The sequence below is a fragment of the Panthera pardus genome, unplaced genomic scaffold (genome assembly GCF_024362965.1).
Source record: "Panthera pardus isolate Hobbes unplaced genomic scaffold, ASM2436296v1 HiC_scaffold_2, whole genome shotgun sequence".
Lineage (NCBI taxonomy): Eukaryota > Metazoa > Chordata > Mammalia > Carnivora > Felidae > Panthera > Panthera pardus.
Genome location: NW_026526765.1, coordinates 31512781 through 31536814, shown reverse-complemented (window position 1 = coordinate 31536814; position 24034 = coordinate 31512781). Strand labels below are relative to the sequence as shown.

Below are 24034 nucleotides of genomic sequence, written 5' to 3'. Positions count from 1 at the left end.
CGGTGGAATTTTCCAGAGGCTACCTAATTATATGGAAAAGCTTTTAAGATATTCTTCCCTTTTCCAACTACATATCTGTGTGAGACCATATCTTCATATAATTCAACCAAAACAATATGTCACAACAGACTGAATGGAGACCAAACATGAGCATACAGCTGTTTTCTATTACACCATACATTAAAGACATTTGCAAAAATGTAAAACAGTGCTGTGCCTCTCCCTAAACTTTTTGTTTTGGAAACCAAACTTTTCATAAAAGTGTTATTCATGTTAATATGTAACGACTTATTACTGTTATTTTAAATGAGTCACTCAATAAACAAACATTGTCTCAGTTATTACCCACAATAACGGAAGCTCCTTGAGGTCGTCCGATAATTTTTAAGCATGCAAAGTGGTCTTGAAACCAAAGAGTTTGAGAACTACTGCTCTAGACTATGGTGAGTACAGATAGAAGATAAATGGGCTCCCAGACAATGATTAACTCAAGAAGAGAAAGATCAAATAGAACACTCTTTCTAAGTTGGCCAGACTCTTACTAAAGATGCTGACCATGGTTCTTCATCCAATCAACTAAATTGCCCACAGCTTTTTGGAGGCTACATCTAAGTCTTCCTTTACTCTCTTCTCATAAACCAAACCATTCATTTGCCCAGCCAAGTATTAGCTAGCTCTTACCAGTTGCATACAAATTGTTTTCTCTCATACAATATGTACTCTAAAATGCCGCATTTACGATGGTTTCAAACGAGGACTCAATTTTACGTTACAGAGATGGTTGGTGCTGCCAGCAGCTGGGGCTGAGGTTGGATATGTGGTAGTGGCACACAGATACCATTTCTGAGACCTGATGCACATCATCCATGGGCTATTGCAAAGAGAATGGGTAGACCAGGGTCCAAAAGAGTCCCCAGTAGCTTATTAGTTTTAGTGTCATATGATTTATATTTTTAGATAACATGGGCTAATACCAGGCAAGTTTATATTAAATTGGTCCCTTTTGTAAAATACTTCAATGTCCAATTTTTTAAAATCTGACTTAACTAAAGGGCATTGGCATGCCTGTGTGTGTGTGTGTATGTGTGTGCATGCATGTATGTATGATCTCAAGTATCTTTAAATCTCCTTCTTTCAACGACTCTTATCTTTGGCTCAGAGGAAGGTCATCATTTCTGACTGATGTACACTGATCCATTCACCAGGAGCTCAGAGCAAGGCCAGTTTGAGAACATACTTCTCTGTGTCTCAGTAGCTTCTCTCTATCTTGCATCCTGCTTAAAATCACTTTTCAAGTCCTATCACCTATGTAACAATCTATTATTGTTTGGGTGACCCAATCTTACCTAGAGGCCATCTCAAAGGCATCCCACACCAGGCTGATGGCAATGTGGTCTAGTGACTGAACCCAGCTGGACAGAGTACAGCTGGGAATTGCTGATTCTGTGAGAACTTAGACTTCCCTGTCTCAGTTCCTGGCTCTATGAAAGAGAAATATTTGGCTGTACCTCTGTTTACCTCCCAGCCATGTAAGAAGAATTTTGAGAATTATGTAGCCTTTGAGAAACTCGGGATTAGCACTTCATCCAATCCAAACAATCCTTCTCCCAGTATTTACACTGTTTTCTACCCACGCCTCAAGTGGCATTTCTGAATCATTCTAATGCATGGTTATTTCTCACATCTGGCCTGCTTATTTTGCATTTGAAATATACTGCCCTATAATAGTATTGTTCTACGAATTTTCCAGAAATACATCATCTGTCTTCCAAACAGCCTTGAGTTTCTTGAGGGCAGAGGTTCTGTCTTATTCATCTTTGACCACAGCACCAGACAGAATGCTTCGTAGCCTGAAAGGTACTGAGATACAAAAGACTGACCCAACATTTATTCCACACCTGCCATGTGCCAGGCACTGTGCCAGGTGGTTTTGCATATATTGTGTAATTTAATCCTTGAATTGGATGAAAGGACTTGTCCAAGGTAACACGGCAATCTGAGAGCGACGATGGTTGGGGCTGGCAGCTGAAGCTTTTGGCTCTGAGCTGGGCAATATTTTTTCTGTTTCATCACACTGCCTCCCCCAGTACATAAGTCTTAATTAATAGCTCTTCTCGTCTTTTCTTTCTTCCTCCTCTTCCTAATCAATATCAATCAATATCAGAATATGAAACTTGAATATATTTTCCTTTTAAGACGGAAAGATATTTGTACAAGATTATGCTCTATTCTTATTATGGCTTGCCTGAGGCCATCAGTCATTCTACTCTCTCACTAATACTATAGCCTAATAATTTTTAAATGGTGGGATGCTGGAGCACTTGAGTGGCTCAGTCGGTTAAGCATCTAACTCTTAATTTTGACTCAGGTCATGATCTTGCTGTCGTGGGATCGAACCTCATGTTGGGCTCTGCACTGGCTGTGAAGCCTACTAGGTCTCTCTCTCTCTCTCTCTCTCTCTGCCCCTTTCCCTCTCACTCTGAATAAATAAATAAATCAGTCAGTCAGCAAGCAAGCAAGCAAGGCAATTCCAAGTATATACATCAGAGGGTTGTGTAGGGGAAAGAAGAGGTTCTCACATACCCATCCCCGCCTCTACTAGAGTGGTTTTAACTTATATCTTTTTTAACACAAATTTCATTTGGAGGAAAGTCTTCTACAACTTTTAAAAATCTTGAAATCTTCTAAAACCCAATCTCAGGCCTTGGGTGCTGTGTTGCTATAGGCACCACTCTCAGCAAAGAGGTAAGATCCAGCCTAACCATTACTAGATATCCTATGCTATACAGGTCAGAATTTGGAGAAGACCAAACATTCATCTGGCAGGACTATCCCAGCCATGCAACTATGGAGGGCAAACTCACTTCACCAACTTTATGCCTTAAGGAATGCTACCAAATTGTACATGCACTAAAACATTTCCTCTATTGGTCTGCTATAACAATATCTGAATCCCTACCCACAAGGCCTGAGATTCTAGTAATTATAAACTCTAGAGGAAACACTGTACAGAAAAAAACAAAAACAAAAAAACAGTGTATTTACGGATGAAAAGACTGGGAATCAAATCCTGCCTTAGCTGTTAATTTCTCTGTCTGTCCATCAGTGAAATGGAGATGACAATCCATGCTTCACATATTTAGTATGTTTTCAGCAAATTTTCTCTGGATAGATAGATAGACAGACATTTGAATGGATAGGCAGACAGGTGGATGGACAATTGGATAGCCACTGAGCATATGTAAAATTTTCTGACATATAACTATATCACTTACAGTATAATCAAAAGGCCAGATTTCATATCTTAAAGCAACATAAATCTATTCTCTTATAGTTTCATAGGTCAGAAGTCTAAAACAGATCTCACTGAGTCAAAATCAAGGTTCAAGCTGTGTGTGTTCCTTCTGGAAGTCTCACGGAGAATTCATTTCCTTGCTTCTTCCAGCTTCTAGAGGTTGCCTGCATTCCTTGGCTTATGGCTTCCTTCTGTCATCAAAGAAAATAATGGTTGGTGTAGCCCTTTCTCAAGCTGCATCACTCTGGTATTGACATTCCTGCCTCCCTCTTCTCTGCATAAGACTCTTATAGTACGTTGGGCCAACCAAGATAATCCAAAATAGTCTCCTTATCTCAAGATCCTTGACTTAATTGTTTTCCTGCAAATTCCCCTTTGCCATATAAGGTAGCATATTAATCATCTAGGGTTAAGAGGTGGACATCTTTGGGAGACCATTATTTTGCCTACCACACTATGAGATGGTTTAGGTTATATTGGGAGTAGTGTAAGGTGACTCAGAGATTCTTGTTCTTGATTGACCATTAGAATCATTTAGGAACTTTAAAGAAAACAAATGCCCAGGCGCTCACCCAAATACTGTGATTTAACTGGACCACATAGACCTGGCCATCAGCATTTCCTAAAAGTACCCCAGATTACTCTATTGTGAAGCCATGTTTGAAAACCACTGGGTGGGGGCGCTTGGGTGGCTCAGTCGGTTAAGTGCTCCACTTCAGTTCAGGTCATGATCTTGCTACTCATGGGTTCGAGCCCTGCCTGGGGCTCTATGCTGACAGCTCAGAGCCTGGAGCCTGATTTGGATTCTGTGTCTTCCTCTGTCTCTGCCCCTCCCCTGCTCACACACTGGTTCTCTCTCTCTCTCTCTCTCTCTCTCTCTCTCTCTCTCTCTCTCTCTCAAAATAAACATTTAAAAAATTTAAAAAAAGGAAAAAAAGAAAGCCACTGGGTGTATTTAAGAAAGTGGATGTGGACCATCACACAAACTTAAGTTTAAGAGCCTCTTCAGCCCCTTAGGTTACTCACTTTACCTTTCCAAACCAGAGTACCCTTATCTATAAAATGGGCATAATAATTATATAAGGACTAAATTAGGTAATATATATATAAAATTCTGGGTGCTTGCCTGGCATATGTTATAAACCCAATAAAAGGTAGCTGTAATTATGAATTTTATAGTGTGGGTCAAATTATATCCCTAAGTTATGGCAAAAGTAAATATCAAAAGTGAATCTCCAGGGATATACCCCAAACTCACCCCTCTTGATCAGACTCAAAGGAGCTTAGAGCTCTAACTCATTCTGCTTAGATCATCTGCAAACTGACACAGCTCAGGAGAGTTGTTAGTTGTTCATTTGGTTCTGGCAAAGGCTGATTTCTCCTCGGATTTTTCTCCTTTCATAGCTACTCCCTTCGCACAACACAGGCTAGGTCTGTGGGACAAATCAGATTAGCATCATGTGCAGACAACCAGTTGTCTCCATTTGTCAACTTAAGGAATGATATATGCCCTGAGTCCCAACCCAGGACAGTCCTTAGTCCTGCTGGTGCATTATGTCTTTCCTTTAGTAAGAGAGTATCAGCCCCTGTCCTCTAAAAGACCCAGTTCACATTCCTAGAATCCCCAGCCCAGCCCATGACGTGGGACATTCGATCAGAACTGACCCCAGTCCATGTGCAGCAGCCATACCCTGTCCCGTGGAGAAATGAGATGCTTTGCATGATGCCACCACAAAGGAAAGCCCCTACACTATCCCATTTTATTTTCATGCATTGCTGAGATTAGAATGCACAAAAAGAACCATTCTAATTTTATAGTGAGAAAAGGCTATATTTAACTAAATCCCAGAGAAGTCATCAATTGTAGTACTGAGTGTTTTTAAATTTTATTAGCTTCCAAAATAAAAAAAAAAAAAAGAGAGAGAGAGATTACATCATAAGTGAGGGATCTTGCTTTATTAACTTCTGGAGTCAAAAAAAAGAGAGAAAAAGAGAAGGGAAATTATATCATATATAAGAAAGACCTCATACATTTTTTGTCTTGTATTTTCCTTTGCTAGCCTCTGTTTTTTAGCTTCTGGGGAATTAAGGGGAAATACCACATCAAAAAATATTGACTCTGGTGATTTAAAATTAAAATTTGTTGTTCTTAGTATTAAGGAAAACCGGAGCCTCATGATTCTATTTCCTCTTCCTTCAGTTCTTGAAAGAGGCTGGCAGCACATTGCTGTAAGTGACAGTATTTCCAAAGTTGGCCTGTCAGTGGTGTAGAGCACTTTTGGAAATCTTTCTATCCCTCGTGAGGCAGAAGCCACGTTTTGCTTTGTCATTTGGAGAATTTTTTTAAATACAAAAAAATAATAGTAAGCAGCACAAAGAAATGTATAACACCAATGGGTCCATCAACCAAGAAGTCTCATCTTTGTTTGAAGTCTTTTCTAATCTGAAATGAATAAACAGTAGGATTAAGTTGAAGTCAGTCATCATTCCCTCCCAGTTCCATTTCCCACCGTTGCTTCCCCAAGACAGTCTCTATTGTGGTCTCACTGTGACTCTTTTGAGGTTGCTTTTTTGTCTACTAGCAAAGGTCAGTTCTGCTCGTCCTGACTTGTGTGACCAGGACCCCAAGCCCCAGAAGCTGGAGACAGTGACTGCTCCAGTTAAGAGTCACCCCCGGCTGTTGACTGGATCTTTCACTTCATACAGATCTGGTTACTGACGCCGGAAGAGATGCCCTAGGTTTTGTGTGTGTGCCAAGGACAGACATAGCCTACACAACCAGCTCAAGCCTTCTGTTTTCTGGTTCCCATGTGGGCTTCTCAAGGTGAAAGGCCTTCCCCAGCAAAAGGCACTTTAGGTCAGTCTTACTGAATTCAAGAGAAACAACCCAATGAAGAGAATCCAGCAGAATTTCCAAGGCTCTTGGGTTGCAAGTCAAATGCTTCCTGGGGCCAGACAGGTGATTTCAATGAGCCAAATAGTTACAGCAAAACATGGAGGCCCGGTGAAGTTCCAGTGAATTGTTGCACTGAGAAACCAGACTTTTCAAGGAAAGTCACAAATCTGAATGTTTACATGAAATCACTCTAGTTTTTACATTCCCCATTTTTTAAATATATTTAAAGCCTTAAATCTACAAGAAAGCTTAAGCAATAGTACAGCAAACAACCATATTCCCTTCAGCTAGATTCACCCAAAGGTTAACACTTTGCCACATTATACGTATATGTAGAATGATTTTCTGAACCATTTGAAAGTAAACTGTGCAAATTATGACAATCATTCCTGAAAATTTAAGCATGCATCACCTTAATAACAAGGGCAGTCTCCATTTTAACGATAATACCATTATCACACCTAAGAAAAGTAAAAATTTCTTTATCATTTAATTGCCCACTTTAAAATTTCTCCAGTTGTCCCAACATTATTCTATAATTTTGTTTTGTTCAAACCAGGATCCAATCAAGCTGTACATACTGCATTTTATTATATCCCTTTGGCATCTTTTAATCTAGAAGAGTTCCCCTACCTTTTTATGTTTTTCAAAACTATTTTTAATTGTTGCTAATGAATATGATTTATATGAATTTGTGTATGTGTGTGTATGCATCCTGGTACACACAGGCCACAAAAGCAGGTCCACACTCCAGATTCATGCTGGGAGGCCTATCTCTGCACCCAGGTATGGTCCATCCAAAGTCCCACTTCCAAAACCATATATATATATATATATATATATGTGTGTGTGTGTGTGTGTATATATACACACACATATATATATACATATATATATATACACACACACATATATATATATACATATATATATATACATATATATATACATATATATATACATATATATATACATATATATATATGTATATATATAGTCTTTATTAGTGCATTTACCTATTAGGCATGGAAAGATGAGAAAGAGAATTCTTTCTTTCATTGCCATTTGTTGAAGGCTTTAGCACTGACTAGTGTTAAGAATGAATTAGATGAGAATCACTTGGGAGAGGAAGTGGCTACAAATGAGATTGTGGGGCTCTACCCTAAACCTACCAAATCTGAAATCACTCTTTTCTTTTAATGTTTATTTTATTTATTTTTGAGAGAGAGAGAGAGAGAGAGAGAGACAGAATCCGAAGCAGGCTCCGGACTCTGAGCTGTCAGCACAGAGCCCAATGCAGGCTTGAACCCACAGACTGTGAAATCATGAGCTGAGTGAAGTCGGACACTTAACTGACTGAACCACTTCAGCACCCCACACTTTTGTTTAAGTTTATTTATTTATTGAGAGAGAGAGACCACAAGCGGGGAAAGGGCAGAGAGAGAAGGAGAGACAGAATCCCAAGCAGGCTCCACACCGCCAGCACAGACCCTGATGCGAGGCTCGAACGCATGAACTCAGATCATGACCTGAGCCGAAACCAAAAGTAGGATGCTTAGCCAACTGAGCTACCCAGGCGCCCCAGGAATCACACTTTTAAAAGTACCTTCACTTATTCTTCAGAACACTAAACTTTGAGGACTACTATTCTAAAGACACAGAGATAAATTAAGAATTGGGCCCTCCCGCCAGCAAGTTCGAGTGGAACTTCTGAGGAAGTGTCAGAGAAGGCTTTGGTGGGGGAGGTGATCTCTGAGTGGGGTCTGAAGAAGACTGGGTTACCCCAGGTGAAGAGGAAGGGGAAGAAGGTATGGAAATAGAATGAGAAGCTCAGCCGCATGCAGCTGGAGATGTGACATGGCACGAGCTGATGAAGGAAATCCTCATAGTCCATGTTAAGGAGTTTCGATTTTTTTTTTTTTTTTTTCTGAAGGGTTGGAGAGCCACTGAAGGGCTCTGGAGACACGATCCAGTTCATCATAGGAAGATCACACTGGGAAGCCTTGGGAAGAAAGGATTAGAGGCAGAACAATTTCATAAGAAGCCACTGCAGCTAAAGAGACAGTGATGCAGGCAGCGCACTGGGGAGGGAGGGCAAGTGGGGTTCAAAAGACACTTCACAGAAGCCACAGGACACGCTGCTGAGACATGCATGCACGCAGGAGTCAGAGAAGCGAGTCCAAGGCTGATCCTCGGCTCACTGTTCGGTCTCATGTAAATAGGTGCCCGCGATGCCTGTTGGACATTCAGGTGAAGATGTCCCTTAGGTTAGGTGGTCACCTGGCCAGGAGAGTAAGCAAGTACCTCAGAACTGAACACATGCACCGTGACATGATGCACCTGGGGCAGGATGGTGAGGGGAGACAGACTCTAGATCAGACAGAAGGCTGGGTCGCACATGTGTGCTCAAGAAGGACCTTGTAAGCCCACTTGAATGGGTACGACCAACTAGTACGAAACCCCATGGTTTTGTTGACACCCCTGTGCCCTTTGCCTACTTCTAGTGCATTGATTTTCTCTCTCCACTCTTCTCAATAGCGGTCTCCGAAATGGAGTGAACACAACAGAAGGAGGGCTCAAGACAGTTTGTTGGACAAGGAGGGAAATTGTTAGCGGGATTATATTTTTAAAATCTCACCTTTGCTTTTCTATTTTTGCTTACACTTTATCATGGGTAAAGTATATTTGCAAAGTAATACACTTGTGTGTGTGGACGGTTAGCTAGATAGATAAGGCTCACTAAAAGATATCCACCTACTAGGGGCACATGCTCAAATATATCTTACTGCTAGCTACACATAATCAAAAATCTTGAGTGGCCACTCTTCTGCATGACAAAAACTCAAGAAAGGAGAGCCTCCAGGAGAAGATGAGAAATGGGCCCAGGTCTCGCATGCCGACTTCTCAGAGACTGCTGGCATCTTTCAAAAAGTCTTGCCGGTTAGCAAAACCTCACACAGCAGAACCCCTGGAAGTTATTCAAGTCCTTGTACCTTTTCTTATTTTGAATGCATATGTAGAATCTAAGAAGCTGAGCGTTGGAAAAACTTTTGATATTGATCAGCTAGTTTTCTGCTTCCCTGAGAAGCAAAAAGAAAGGGCAGGTTGGAGGAAGGAGGGTGGGGTCAGAGGGATCCAGGGTGGAGGAAAGTAGAGAAAAACCATCTTTTTTTTTTTCACACACTAATCTGGAGCCAGTCCTGCCCCTTGCAGGTTGTAATGTTTGTCTGGTTTGTGTGTGGGAATACTGAGGGGTGGAAGGGGAGGGAACTGTTACAGCTACAGAAACTAAGCAGACCTGTTTCTTGGCTTCTGTCCTATGTGATGCATTCTCATACCAGTTACCAATGTGTCTGGACACACTGGGGAGTTTTGACAGCAGATAGTGAACTCACTCTGGGAATTTACACTTTACATAACCTGTGATCAGAACGTGATTGGCTTCAAGACAAAGCTCCTGACAAGGGGAAGTCCATCAGCCCGGCGGGGCCGGTTTGGGGAGGGTGTGGCCTCATTTGTGCTTCACCTGCGGCTACTTAGTCTGGTAAGTCTGGTGAGGCTGGGGCTCTCCTGACAAATGCACTCCCTTGCTGAGCAAGCCAGGTCGAAGCCCGCCCAATCTGCCTTCGCACCATCTCCAGATCCTCACGGGAAGGGAAGCCATCAGGATTGTGTTAAAGCCTAACTTGAGACCAAATCATTTTCACTCCCAAACACATTCATGATTTGTTTTCCAAGTAACTCCCTGGAGACCGTCAAAGGCACAGCACAGCCGGCATAGCCACCAGAACCAGATCACCTCTCCTTGAAAGGTGGCTCCACTGGCCATTGGCTTCGTGTCTCTTCCTGAAGAACTAGAATGTTAACTGTCACTTTTTTTAATTGAGAGGAAATAAATGTTATAATTGCTCAGTTCAGGAACACTAAGTACAGCATTTAATTTAGAGAACAGAAAAGCAGGCACGTTGACAGGCCACACGTATAAACAGTCCCATGCTGCAGACAGAAATGGTAAGGTTTCTCAACCTGGGGTACAGGTGAAGACGACGGTCAGATAGGAATAGTAGAAGAATTTACCTGGGTTGTAAAGACAGAAATTCTGGCATCCTAAATAGGTATTTTTACAGGTAGCATCGAGCTGAGTAAGCTGACTTCCTCCAGCCTCCTAACATAACCCCTGACTCACTACTTTTCCCCCTATGGTATTTTATTTCCTTGTGTTGCACAATAGAGCTGCACATAATGGAGAAGAATGAGCCTGGTTTTCAAGTCCACAAAGAAAGGGCTATTCATTTGAGACCTTCATCATTTGCTTAGAATTGCTCTTGCTGGAGGAGGGGAGAGTCCTAAACATTTAATAAAAGAGCCAGAAGCATTGAGGTGTTAGCTATAATTCTGCAGCAGATGTAATGTAAGATCTAGTATTTGAGTTAAGAAACCTTCGAATGATTTTATTTTAGGAAATTGCTCAGGTTTCCTTGTAATTTGTTAAAAGCTTTAGTGAGTAGCTACAAAAATAATGAAAAGTAGGTGTTTGAATAATAACGCAATATTACACTATTATTTTCCTTTAAAAATACAATGCAAGTAGTTCTTTCCGACTCCATCCTCTGGTAGCACCATCTCAAGAAGGATTATATGTGAAGAAAAATATACCTCTCATATTTTGTATTCTTTCCTTTAAATGAAGGGGAAAAATACTGCTGCTATACAGTGACTTAAAAATCTTACGTTAATTTGCTGCTTCACAAAAATCGTTGCATGTATCCAGAGCACCCAGTAAAACAGGCTTAGGCCAGAAAAAGTGCTTTTACTTTTGCATGTTCTGATTATAAGCCACATAACATCGAGGGGCATGGGGAGAGCCAAATGGAATTTGTATCATCATTATCATGGTTTTATCAAATAATAAATTATTGCATATTTCTTCCTTTGTGAAGAATTATAAAAATAGAGAAAAATTGTTTATTATTATGTAATAATAAGATCAACTCAATATAAGATAGATTCAGGTAAGTATTTACACTTTTCATTTATTTCAGGAACATTTCATTATGTTACCAAACTCACCTCATAGTGTTTTACTTATTTTTATTAAATCTCCAAACCTTTCAGACACTATCAATGAGCATAGCTACCATTCAATTTAAATACTTAAATTTTTAAATATAATCTTTGTAAATGTGTACATTTCTTCTCCCCTATTTTAGAGCAAAATTTATTTCTATCTCACAGAGGTGAAAATTGCTGGGTTCACTTTTCCTGGGATACATGCATTAAAAAAAAGTACCCCACAAACTAAGAAGCCTCCCTTGGCCCGTAATAAATTAATTCACTCAACAATGTTTATAAAGTGCCTCTGTGTGCCAGGCACTGTACTAGGAACTATGGATCAAAGACCAGCCACAGCCCCCACCCTTAAAAAGCTCAAGGTCTAGTGAGAGAGACAGACTTGTCTCCAAAAACTGAAAGATACCTCAGAAGCCAGAGCAAGGACATCCTGCCAAGTCTTAAGGGACTGAGTTCAAATAGAGATGACATCTACACTGGGCTTTGGGGCTCGCACAGGAGTTTTCCAGGTAAATGTGAAGAGAGGAGATGCATTTCACGAAGGCAGGGCATGTTCTGGGTTTGGGGAGATATTGTTTTGTTGATATCTTTGGCATCAGAGGGAGGTTGGTGGGCAAGAAAAAAAAACATTAAGACTGACTTTGAAACCTTAATATTTCTTCTCTTTCTGTCTTTCCCTCTCTCATCCGGCAAAATCCCAGGACAGTAGAGTTGCCCCCTGATGTCAGGACCCAGGCCCCCTTCTGGCTCTGCCACCCCTAGAGCATTGCTCTCCTTCCTCTTCAGTGAGCGGCAGCGACTCAGGCCCCCACAGCATTGCAGCCAGCAGGAAGGGGAAAGCGTGCTAGGTTAAGGGTACTATCCAGGAGCTACATAAATCTCTTCTACTTTGATCCCATTGGCCAAATCTTAGTCATATGACCACATCTAGTGGCAAGAGGGGCTAGAAAATGTTTTCTTCTGTGTAGTCATATGCCTGGATAAAAATGCAAGAATTCTCTTGCCATAAAATAGGCGTTGGCAAATTTTTTTCTGGAAAGGGCCAGATAGTAAATATTTTAGGCTACATACAGGCTTTGTCATGTGTTGTTGTTCTTCTTTTTAGATTCTGGGTTGTTGTTTTTTTAAACTCTTTATAAATGTAAAAATCCATTCTTAGCTTAGCTTATACAAAACAAGCCATAGGCCAGAGCTGGCACATGGGCCATGGTTTACAATCCCCTGCTGTGGAAGGGGAGGAAACCAGACAGGGAGGGAAGTGACCATCTCTGATGCGACTGCTACAAGATTATAAACACTAAGAAGAATCTTGTCTTGTTCACTTTTCTAGTCTCAGTATAGTGCTTGGCCCATACAGTAGGTGCTTAATGTTTACAACTGATGGATGGATGGGTGGGTGGATGGATGGATGGATGGATGGATGGAAAGAAGGTGAGGAGGTTAATTTAACAACCGCAATTTGTTAAAACCCCACTTAGTCCCAATGGTAGTCTCTCAACAGAGATTGTAACTTGAATACTCCAGTCTTTCCAGAGTTTGAAGGAAAGTTTAACCAACAGCAGAAAAGAGTGAAACCACTGGGCTTTCCGCCACATGCACCCCCATCGGCTCATAGAGCCGAGCACTCATTTCATCTCCCAGTTGCAGATGCAGTTAAGTCCCAAATCTTCATGGCTCAGAGTGGACCTCCCTAATCGACAGTCCTCTCTCTGACCCCTCCTGCAGGAGGGCAGCCCCAGGTGTGTAACAGGTTCCAGAACCACAGCCTTCTGGCTCCTCCCCTTGCATGCCAGAGTGGCGGGCCCGAGAACCTCGTTCCGAATTTGTCCTTAAAACTGTCATATGCTTGGTGGGAATGTCAGCAGAAGCGTCCAGGCTGAACAGACAGTTTTTAGTTCCCCTTATTCTCCCCCTTCTTACTCAATATCCTGAGGACATAAAAGAACTTTTCTTGACTCGGTCAGCCTAGTGGGGGGAGGGAGGGGTGGCTCACTCAAGCATTCCCCTGGACATCACCCTGCCAGGCATCAGAAAGTTCCACAGTCCTCAGACTCTGCATGCTGAGCAGACACAACAGCCCAAAGTGAGGGGGCCCAGCCCCTGGCCCCAGGAAGATGAGCCACATGAGGCCATCCCCCCCACCTCATTCTGCAGGAGTCAGGTAACTGCTTCTTTCAAATAAACGTGTGAGTTTTTACAGCAGGATTTGGTGCCGTCTCCAAATTTTGGCAGTATCGACTGTGATAGCTGAAATAACTAAGAGAAAGACACATTCTGCTGGAAAATAGCCAAAGAGGTGTTCATCAGACACTAAAACACAGCCTCGTTGTGGCCAGAGGGTGCTAAGTAGATAAAAATGTGTCTGTCACTTGCTGTTTCGTAACTGAATAGGGCCTCTCACATGTTCCTGTTCCAGCCTCTGGTTCAGCTGCTCTTAAACGAAGTCTTACAACAGAACATGAAACCTGGTCCTATTGGGCACAGACGATTTAGTTCACCCTGGCTCCTAACAAGTGTGTGCTCATTCTTTTGATGAGGAGGAGCAAATTTCAATTTCCCCTCAACCTTAAGATCTGGCAGGGGGTGGGGACTCGTGTGAAATTTCTACACAGACCAGGGAAAGGAAGCTAGGCCGCCATCAACCCTGCCATCTCAGAAGGAGTCCTGGCAAACAGGGACAAAGGATGACAAAGGACTACAAATGATCTGAGGAAATCTTTCAAAGTGACAGTAACTAAAAACAAAATTCAGTTGGAGCCTTTGGCCCTCTTATATGAATTTCTGCCTCTTCTGAAGAATTCATAAGGCCTTTTCCCATCCTTTTCATGAGAGTTATGATGAGGTAGTTCACAGAAGAGCATGGGCCTCTTACTCTGCCTCCTACCAGCTATGTGACTTTGGGTGAGCCACTTAACCACTCTGTGCCTCAGTTTCCTCTAAAAAATGAAGACAAAAGTAGTACTTACCTCAGAGAGCTGTTGTAAGTATAAAATTATATGAAGTTATTGTTTACTAATATGTAATAGTAGATTGTTAATATTTGCCACTTAAAGCAGTTTGGCATTAGGTAGAGATTATTCCATGTGGAAAAATAGATAGGTTTATGAACACAAGGCAAAGTCATGGCTGTGCTTTTCTGTCCATGCTGCAAGACCTGTCAGGAGAGGTTTTATGTAGACCAAAACATGTGCATATACAAGGCAAGGAATAAACTTCAAATATGATAATAACCGAGAAATTAATGTTACAGGTGAGGGGCAAAAGGAAGACATCATTCTTTCGAGTAAAACCACATCTTTAAAAATCCTCCACTAAAAGTTATCACGAATATCAAAGGCATTGCAGTGTATTCGAGAAACATCCTGGGAGAAGTCAGCCTTCTGTTTTAGAAACAAAAGTCTGGGAAGGATTCCATTTCTCTAGGGGAATTATTTACAAGACTCAAATTCATGCTGCCTGCTTGTCACTTCCATCCACTTAACTACCAGGAGCTTCAAATGCTCCACAGCTCCTGCCCACATCCCATAGGCCCCCTTCTTTGGACTTTGGAGCTCAATAAAGTTGAGTTTCTAGGGGAAATTCACTCTTGAACGTTATGGCGGTCCCATCGAGCAGTCACACTGACACCTAGTGGTCTAAAAGTTAAGTGCAAGCACTTAGCCCATTTTAATCTCTCTTTTTGTGAAAGCCCAGAGGCAATATGTCCCAGGCATGTATTTCTATAGTTGCTGAGTGAAGAGAAGTGGATGTTGGAATCGTCTCTGTATCAGCCACTAGGAATAAACCAAATATGTATGTGTTTGAGAAGAGATGAAAATCCCATGAGAAATTTTAGAAGCTGAAATTACCTGATCAGAAGCTAGTAGAGGGTTTCTCTCATAGATATGGAGAGTTCAGGGCTTGTCCTGTTCTTCTACTTCTGCTAACTGGCCTCCTTACTCGAACAAGAAACAAATAAAACCATTCAGTATATAAATTCAATGTATGATTTATTAATAATATTGCTGAGTCCGCGCCCTGGATGTTGGTCAGATCTTGCTTCCAAGAGCAGGTTAAATGACACAAAAGCTCACGTGCAACATGTAACTGATTCCCCACTCTGTCTTTCCAAGTCAGGGACAACCCCAGCAGGAATGTCTACTCTAGGGTGATAACGTATGGTGGCCCAGACAAGGTTATCATGCAAAAAGACTTTCTGGCCTTCATCCTGAACTTCATCCATTTAGGCACTTGGATATTCATAGAAAAACAGCACAAAGCATATTGGACTTTTGTGAAGGTGGGCATATCAGTTTCCTGTGGCTCCTGCAACAAATTATCACAAACTAGATGGCTTACAACAACAGAAATGTATTCTCTCACAGTTCTGGAAGCCAGAATTCTGAAATCAAGCTGTAAACCAGGCCATGCTCCCTCCAAAGGCCCTGGGGGTGTATCTATTCCTGGCCTCTTCCAGCTTCTGGTGGGTCCAGGCATTATCTGGCTTGTGGCTATATCACTCCAATCTGTCTTTGTCTTCACATGGCCTTCTCCTCCTCCTCTTATCTTTCTCCCTTCCGTATTTTATAAGAACACTTGTTCCTGGATCCAGTGCCACCTGGATAATATAGGATGATCTCATCAGATGATCCTTAATTAGGGGTGCCTGGGTGGCTAAGTCAGTTCAACTATAATTGTTGAACTATATAGTAGTTCTATTTTTAATTTTTTGAGGAACCTCCATACTATTTTCCATAATGGCTGCACCAGTTTGCATTCCCACCAAGACTGGACAAAGGTTCCCTTTTCTCCACCTCCATGCCAGTATTTGTTATCTCTTGTTTTCTTTTTTGTAATAGACATTCTGACAGGTGTGAGCTGATATCTCATCATGCTTTTGATTTGCATTTCCCTGATGAGTGATGCTGAGCATCTTTTCATGTGTCTGTTGGCCATCTGTATATCTTCTTTGGTAAAATGTCTATTCATGTCTTCTGCACATTTTTAAAATTGGTTGGCTTGTTTGCTTGTAGGAGTTTTATGGTTTCAGGTGTTACATTCAAGTCTTTAATCCGTTTTGAGTTAATTTTCATGTATGGTGTAAGATAGTGGTCTAGTGTCATTCTTTCGCATGTGACTGTCCAATTTTCCCAGCACTATTTATGGAAAAGACTATCTTTTCCCTGTTGTATATTCTTGATTCCTTGGTCATAAATGCATTGACTATACATGCATGGGTTTATTTCTGTGCTCTCTATTCTGTTCCATTGATCTGTGTGTCTGTTTTTATGCCAATACCTACTGTTTTCATTATTATAGCTTTGTAATACAGTTTGAAGTCAGGTAGCATGATGCCTCCGGTTTTGTCCTTTCTCAAAATAGCTTTGGTTATTTTTTTTCTTATGGTTCCATACAAATTTTTGGATTGTTTGTTCTATTTCTGTGAAAAATGCCATTGGAATTTTTATAGGGATTTTATTGAATCTGTATATTGCTGTGAGTAGTATGGACACTTTAATGATAATAATTCTTCCAATTCATGAACACAGAATACCTTTCCATTTATTTGTGTTCTTCCGTCTCTTTCATTACTGTCTTTTAGTTTCTAATATAAAGAACTTTCACCTCCTTGATTAAACTTATTCCTAGATATTTTATTGCAGATGGGTTTGTTTTCTTAATTTCTCTTTCTGATAGTTCATTATTAGTGTTTATAATCACTTTGGTATCCCAACATGCCACATGCTCCCATTTGTCCTCATGGTTGGCAGGGCTGGTGATTGTCTTATGCATAAAGAAACCCTTAGATGAGCACAGCAGGATAGGATGGGTCATATACCATGAGCTGCTTGAAAAAAATCTCCCAAGGTGATTGTACCATATCCTGTGCTTCTAACTTTCCCTGTCCCGTGTCAGAGGAGACCATCCAAAACACCTTTGTTTATTTCACACATCAGTTACAAAAATAACTTTAGTCAGTGAGGTGTGCTTATACCACTCAAGTAATTTTTTATTGTTTTTATTTACATTAGAGATCTGACATTGGTCCTTTGTGACATTTTTGCCACATTTATATGTACGTCATTTAAAACGTCTTAAAAGTTTTGAAAAAATATTCTCAATCAAACAAAATTTCATCCGGACAGTAGAATGTCTTCAAAAAGCTTGATCTTGTTGAAAGATCATTTTCTCCTCCATTTCAAGTCACGTTCATTTTCCTCTTCCATTTACTAAAACTAGGGTAAAAAGAAAGAAAATATCCCACTGTGGAAAAATATCAAAACAATTGTATCATTTACAAAGAGTTTTCATTTAATTTAATAATCTTTCAGATACTACTCAACTATTTACACCACTTTTTTGTGGTAAAATATACAGAACATAAAATTTGCCATTTTAACCATTTTTAAGTGTGTACAATTCCATGGTCATAAGTACTTTCACACTATACTGTGGCCATTAACACCATCCATCTCCAGAATGTTTTCCTTTTCCCCAACTAAATTCTATGCCCATTAAACACTAATTCCCCATCACCTCCTACCCTCAGCCCCCGATCATCACTATCCTACTTACTCTCTTTATGAATTTGACTACTCTACGTACCTCAGATAAGTGGAGTCATACAATATTTTTCTTTTTATGATTAGCTTATTTCACTTAACGTAATGTCCTCAAGGCTCATCCATGTTGTAGCACTAAAGAGTTTCTTCCTTTTTCAGACTGAATAACATTCCATTGTGTGCATATAACACTCTTTCTTCATCCATTCCTCCACCGTTGACACCTGGATGGCTTCCCCCTTTTGACTTCTGTGAACAACGCTGCTATGAACATGGGTGTGCAAATATCTGTGCAAGTCCCCATTTTCACTTATTTGAGTGGAATTGCTGGATTGAAGAATCAGCATGGTGTTTTCCACAGTGGCTTCACCATTTTATATTTTCACCAGCAATGCACAAGAGCTCAATTTCTCCACATTTCTTGCCAACATTTGTTATTTTCTGGTGGGTTTTTTTTTATATAATAGCCATCCTAATGGGTGTGAAGTAATAGCTCATGTGGTTAAATATTTTAATTAAAGGATATCTTTATTTTAAAATAATAGGTGACTTTCTCTGTCGTATTTTCTTTTTTTTTTTTTTTTTTTTTTAATTTTTTTTTTTCAACATTTATTTATTTTTGGGACAGAGAGAGACAGAGCATGAACGGGGGAGGGGCAGAGAGAGAGGGAGACACAGAATCGGAAACAGGCTCCAGGCTCTGAGCCATCAGCCCAGAGCCTGACGCGGGGCTCGAACTCACGGACTGCGAGATTGTGACCTGGCTGAAGTCGGACGCCCAACCGACTGCGCCACCCAGGCGCCCCTGTCGTATTTTCATTCTTTAGGAAAACCACAGAATTTTAAAAATCATAAAAACAAGAAGGGATTTTGGTGTATTTAATTTTTTATTTCTGTTCTTTGAATGAACCATCGATGTTAACAGTATGTATGTGTGTTTATATATATATATATAGATAGATAGATAGTTATATAGATATATGGATATATAGATATATATAGACACACACACATTGCTTTTTATCCAGACAAAAGGAGTTATTTTATATGAATTCATTGCTATCAATCTGATTTTTGCCTTGGGCCTTCCCAAATCATAGCCTCCTTCCCTAGCTAGATCAGTTCACACCCTTCAACTTCCTTCTGCAGCCAGATGAATAACAAACACCATCCCAGGGGGACAATGGATGAACCGAATGCCCCTGAACTGCCAATTGGATTATTCATGTCACTGACTCTAGGGGGCAGTTGTTTGGGGAGAAAAGAGACCTAATAGGTCATCCAAGTAAACATCCCACCCTGATGTGACACTCACCGAGACCAAACATCAAAAATAAAGCCAGCGGCATTGTTCGTTTTGTCTTCTCTCACCCTTTTCAGATGGCCTGTGATGTTGCAAAGTCCAGCAGGATGTCTTGGCCTCAGGCCCCATATCCCCTGTCTTGCTTTGTCTCCTTGCTCATCTCAGATCTGCTATGGTCAAGACCATGGGTAGAACAAGTACTAACACACCACCTGCCATAATGAAAGGTTCTTGGGCAGAAGGTAAATCATTAAGGTTAGGTGGAAGACGTTTTGGGTCAGAATGAGAAATTTGTCTTCTATGTGAGCTGAGGATTCAAACGCAAACTTGTAACCATACAAGATGGAAAGAAAGTCATGATTCCTCTGATGTATTTAGGCAAACATGGGATTTAGAGTCAGAAAACCTAGGTTTAGTTCTCTTTTCTACCATGTGCTGGAGCTTGGGTTTTCCTTCTCTGACAATAGGGATAAATCAAGCTTTGAGAGGATCAAATAAGATATTGTATGTAAAATTTTGTTTTAAAATGTGATTATTAGGTCTAATAATAGAATTAGAACAGATATAAAACTCCAAACTCTAGAAATTTTTGCTAACCATACAAGTGTACATAGTTTGGTGGGGGGGGGGGAGGGGGGGAGGGGGAGGGGGGTGTTGAGGGCATTTGGACCCTGAAATGAGTAATCTTAATAAGCACAAATTTTAAACTAGACGGTGGCTATGTGCTACATCCAACAACTATTGGCGCATTAGCAAGGAGTCATCAGTTCTCTCAGAAGAAAATGAAGGAATGTATGAAGGAATGGATAAGTGAAAGCCCAGAGCAGTGGAAGCCATGAAGCACCTTGGAAAGATGAGGGACCAGGGGAAAGAGGGTAGCTGGTGTTAAGAGCAAGATATACACCATGAAAAGTCTGAAATTGAGAACAGCACGATTTTAATAAGAAAGGGCGCAACCTGCTCTAACAAGTCCCGTGGTGACAAAGGTGAGAGAAGTTGCTCATCTCATGACACAGTCTTATTACTGTGACTTATGGGAGAGGAGAAGCGAGGCAAGAGGTGTGAGGTGAACGCACTGTTAAATCCTGATTACTAAATACTGAATGAATTATTTTCAAAGTTCAAAAGGAGAGACAGAGCAGGAATGCAAAGGGGGACACGAAGGGAGGGCTTCATACAGCCATGTTCTGTAGAGTGAGGTTTCAAATTTTCCCTTTCTGTTTGTGGAATCTTTCATAATCCTTCACTTCTAATGGCTAGGTTCACTCTCCTCCATTCACACTCCGGATCCTTTACTGTAACCGGTCTTGATTAGCTTGTCAACACCTTCCTCTTCTGAGCCGATTTCTTCTCACAGAACTTTCACATGCTGGGAAGGAAGTCTCTAGAAAACCCCATAGATGGCCTCATCTCCCTACCCCAGCCCACTCCGTGTAGACCATACACTTTCGGTTTCTAACTTCCTGTCAAGTGCAGAGAGAGAACTCACGGCCCGGGCTCCCGTGTCTATGTGTGTCTGTGTGTTTGTGTCTGTGCTGCAGGGAACATGGAGACTGAGAAAAAAGGAAGCAGAACATTTCTATGTTATTTTTTCCCAGGTCAAACAGCATCTTTCTCAGCCATCAAGAGTTTTTATTTTAGATCTCGTATGTTTTTAGCAAAGTAAGTTTTATTTTGCTGGTGTGTACTACGTATATATAAAAATAGAATAACCACTAGAAATAGTAAATGAAATTAAGATCTCTTTGAGATGATAGAGTTGGAGGCACAGGAAAAATGAAAGAAGTTCTGTCACATAATGGAGTGTACTTAAATATTGTCTTAAGATCCAAATAAGCCGCTAGTAAGACATCTATGAAAACACTTCAATTACCTACAAGTTTGTTAGCCAAACTGTAAATTCCTCAGAGACTATCTTCTAATTGATATATTTAGTTAACTCAGGCTGAGTGAATTATACAGTAAACAAATGTAAGTTAAATTTTCTATATAAGCTATACAAAATGGGCTAACAAAAATAAATGGTTTGGGGGCTGTTTGTCGTTCCCTACCACCAACATCTGACTTCGTATTCTCTACATCCTGTCACCATTCCATTAGCATCAAGGAGTCAACAACTTATAGCAGAACAAACTTCAGAAACATATAAGAAGTCACAGTGAAGTTCCTGATCCATTTTGCTTAAGGCATCAGAAGCCATGACAAAGTCAGAACCGTGTTGGTGCAGGAGCTATTTGGTAGGATAACCAGAAAGGTTGGAAGGCTCTACTTTGTAGAAAGATGGTGATTTTCAAGCCTGATTTTAAATACAGAAGGTACATAAAAGCCTAAAGCATCAATATACCTTGAGAGTCCAAGGTGACACAACATTTGGAAAGTGGGCCACCACTGGCTGAGCTTTACTTGCTGCTGAACTATCTTGTTTCCTCTACTCCAATTCCCTCTAGAAGAGAGAACACAGTAGGAACAAGGAAAGGATCCAGAACAGGTGCCTGAGGTAATACAAGGGGGAATAATGATGCAGAGGTTTTCTGCTAATGTACTTAGGCCAGCCTCCTGAAGCGAAATGGCCAAGTTCACCTGTGTTGAGGGGATCCAAGCAACACAGTTCCCAGAGAGACCCCACTCATGCCAGGTGCTGTCTTCTTCCTCCTTTACACCTCACAGCGGGAGGCTGGCTGCCGGGCTTGTCAGCAGCTCCTTCTTCACCTTTACAAGCCACCGACAGTCCTGTGAGGGCTCCCCCACCGCTTCCGCCATCAGCTCCTCCTACCTGTGCCCTTGCCCATTCTGCAGAGCCTGAGCTTGCCCCGAGAACTCAATTTGTGGTGAGGAGCATGTTCCCACATCCTGTTGAAGAGGGGCCTGGTGCTCCTCCAACCTCGGAGGCTCAGCCAACTGGAATCCATCACGGCCCATTCGCAATGAGGTAGAGACTCTGTGTGAGAGAGAGCTCTTAAAAACAGATTCATGAGAGGGGTTCAACACCCTTCAAGAAGCTAAGGAAATCATGTCCCCAGCTATCAAGCGTGGGCTCAATCATGGTGAAATTCAAATAAACTCAGCCCATCAGCCAGTATGTGTGATAGATATTATGGAAAGAAACGTGCCAGGCATTAGGGAGGTCTTGTTTGGGTGAGTGGTGGCGGAGGAGGGCTGTTTTCGAGGAAGAAAAATAAAAACAGTTCCCTGCTTTTACAACTCACTGGGGAAGAAGAGTAGACACAGTGTGTACTTAAGTTAGAATCCATTAGGTACCTCAATATTTAGAAAGTGTTAATGGGGATGAAAAAAACGTATTGCAGTTTCACTGTCTCTAGTGCCCAACCTGCCGTCTGTCATCTTGTGAGAAGTTGTAACAAGTACTGTATTTTCAAACCAACTTCTATTAACTCTGTCTTTACAACTAATAGCAAGTAGAGTGGTTTTATTAAGTAGTCTCTGACAATAAATAGTTTTAAGAAAGTTTGTTTTCAGATTAAAGTAATTCCCTTTTCCAAGTTCACTGAGTATAGAAGATTAAGTCTCTTTAAAAAGAAAAGAGGAGTGCCTGGGTGGCTCAGTCGGTGGCTAAGCGTCCGACTCTGGCTCAGGTCATGGTCTCGTGGTTCCTGAGTTCAAGCCCCGCATGGGGCTCTGTGCTGACAGCTCAGAGCCTGGAGCCTGTTTTGGATTCTGTGTCTCTCTCTCTGCTCCTCCCCCACTTACGCTCAGTCTCTCTCCTTCAAAAATAAATAAACACTAAAAAAAATTTCAAAAATGACACAAACACATCTTGAGGTAAAATCAGGCTTCAATTATTTTAAATTCATTAGTTCCCCATGATTCATGGCTGTTTTATCTTTTGTGTGCTTTGTAAATGAAACTTTACAAAGATGACACTTTCAAAGACATGGAACTTTGAAAACAATCTCTAGCAACAGCTTTTTTTTTTTTTTTTTTTAATTTTTTTTTTTTCCAACGTTTTTTATTTATTTTTGGGAGAGAGAGAGAGAGAGAGAGACAGAGCATGAATGGGGGAGGGGCAGAGAGAGAGGGAGACACAGAATCGGAAACAGGCTCCAGGCTCCGAGCCATCAGCCCAGAGACTGACGCGGGGCTCGAACTCACGGACCGCGAGATCGTGACCTGGCTGAAGTCGGACGCTTAACCGACTGCGCCACCCAGGCGCCCCGCAACAGCTTTTTTGTATTATTTAGTTTTCAAACAGGTATTTATAGATCTTAGATTATATTCTATTACAAAAATCAAAAGCAGACTTTCTGGTAAAGTGTTTTCAATAATCCAGGAGCAATAGATTAACTCAGGGCTTCTCAGCCGCAGCACTATTTGGACCGATAATTCTTTGTTGAGGGGCTGTCCTGTGCATTGTAGGATGTTCAGCAGTATCTCTGGCTTCTACTTACTGGAAGCCAAGAACACTCCCTTGGTCAGTCATCTCAGTCAAAGATTTTGGCAGACATTGCCAAAAATGCTTCTCATTGAGAACCACTGGATTCACCTAATATCCAAGATATGTTTAAAAGTATGAGTACTATAAAAATAAATCCCCAACTAAGCAAAACCCTGTTATCATCAACAGTGATAAAGTGTTTTTAATTTTTGATATGAAAATACGTAGACGAACTAGCTACAAAGGGGAACATTTTCTTAATGTGTTCAGTTTCTTGATGCCTGCCCTAAATGTCATCTCAGCCTTTGTTTAAGTATGTACTTGATCCATTACCTTCACATAAGTTGCTAAAAGCAAAGAAAGATTTTCTGGAATCTGGAGTTGTTAACTAGCAGTGCAGCGGGTGTAGCAAATGCATTTTCACTCACAACCTCCTCCCTGGGGGTTGTGGCAAGCGTGGTAAGTTTATGCCAGTGAAGATACACAATTCTGAGGAAGGGAAAAATATATGGGGGCTAAAGGAAATTCATTTCTA

The 24034-nt window shown here is 41.0% G+C and overlaps 1 protein-coding gene and 1 long non-coding RNA gene across 6 annotated transcripts in view; one reads left to right on the top strand and one right to left on the bottom strand.

Moving 5' to 3' along the window:
- FYB1 (FYN binding protein 1) overlaps positions 1–24034 on the top strand; it is a 164122-nt gene that overhangs the window by 33288 nt on the left and 106800 nt on the right. The window lies entirely within an intron of this gene.
- On the bottom strand, positions 17225–18611 carry LOC109275833 (uncharacterized). Its single transcript, XR_002084401.2, has 2 exons — positions 17847–18611; positions 17225–17476 (listed from the first exon to the last, which is right to left on the bottom strand). It is a non-coding gene; the product is annotated as an uncharacterized LOC109275833 (long non-coding RNA).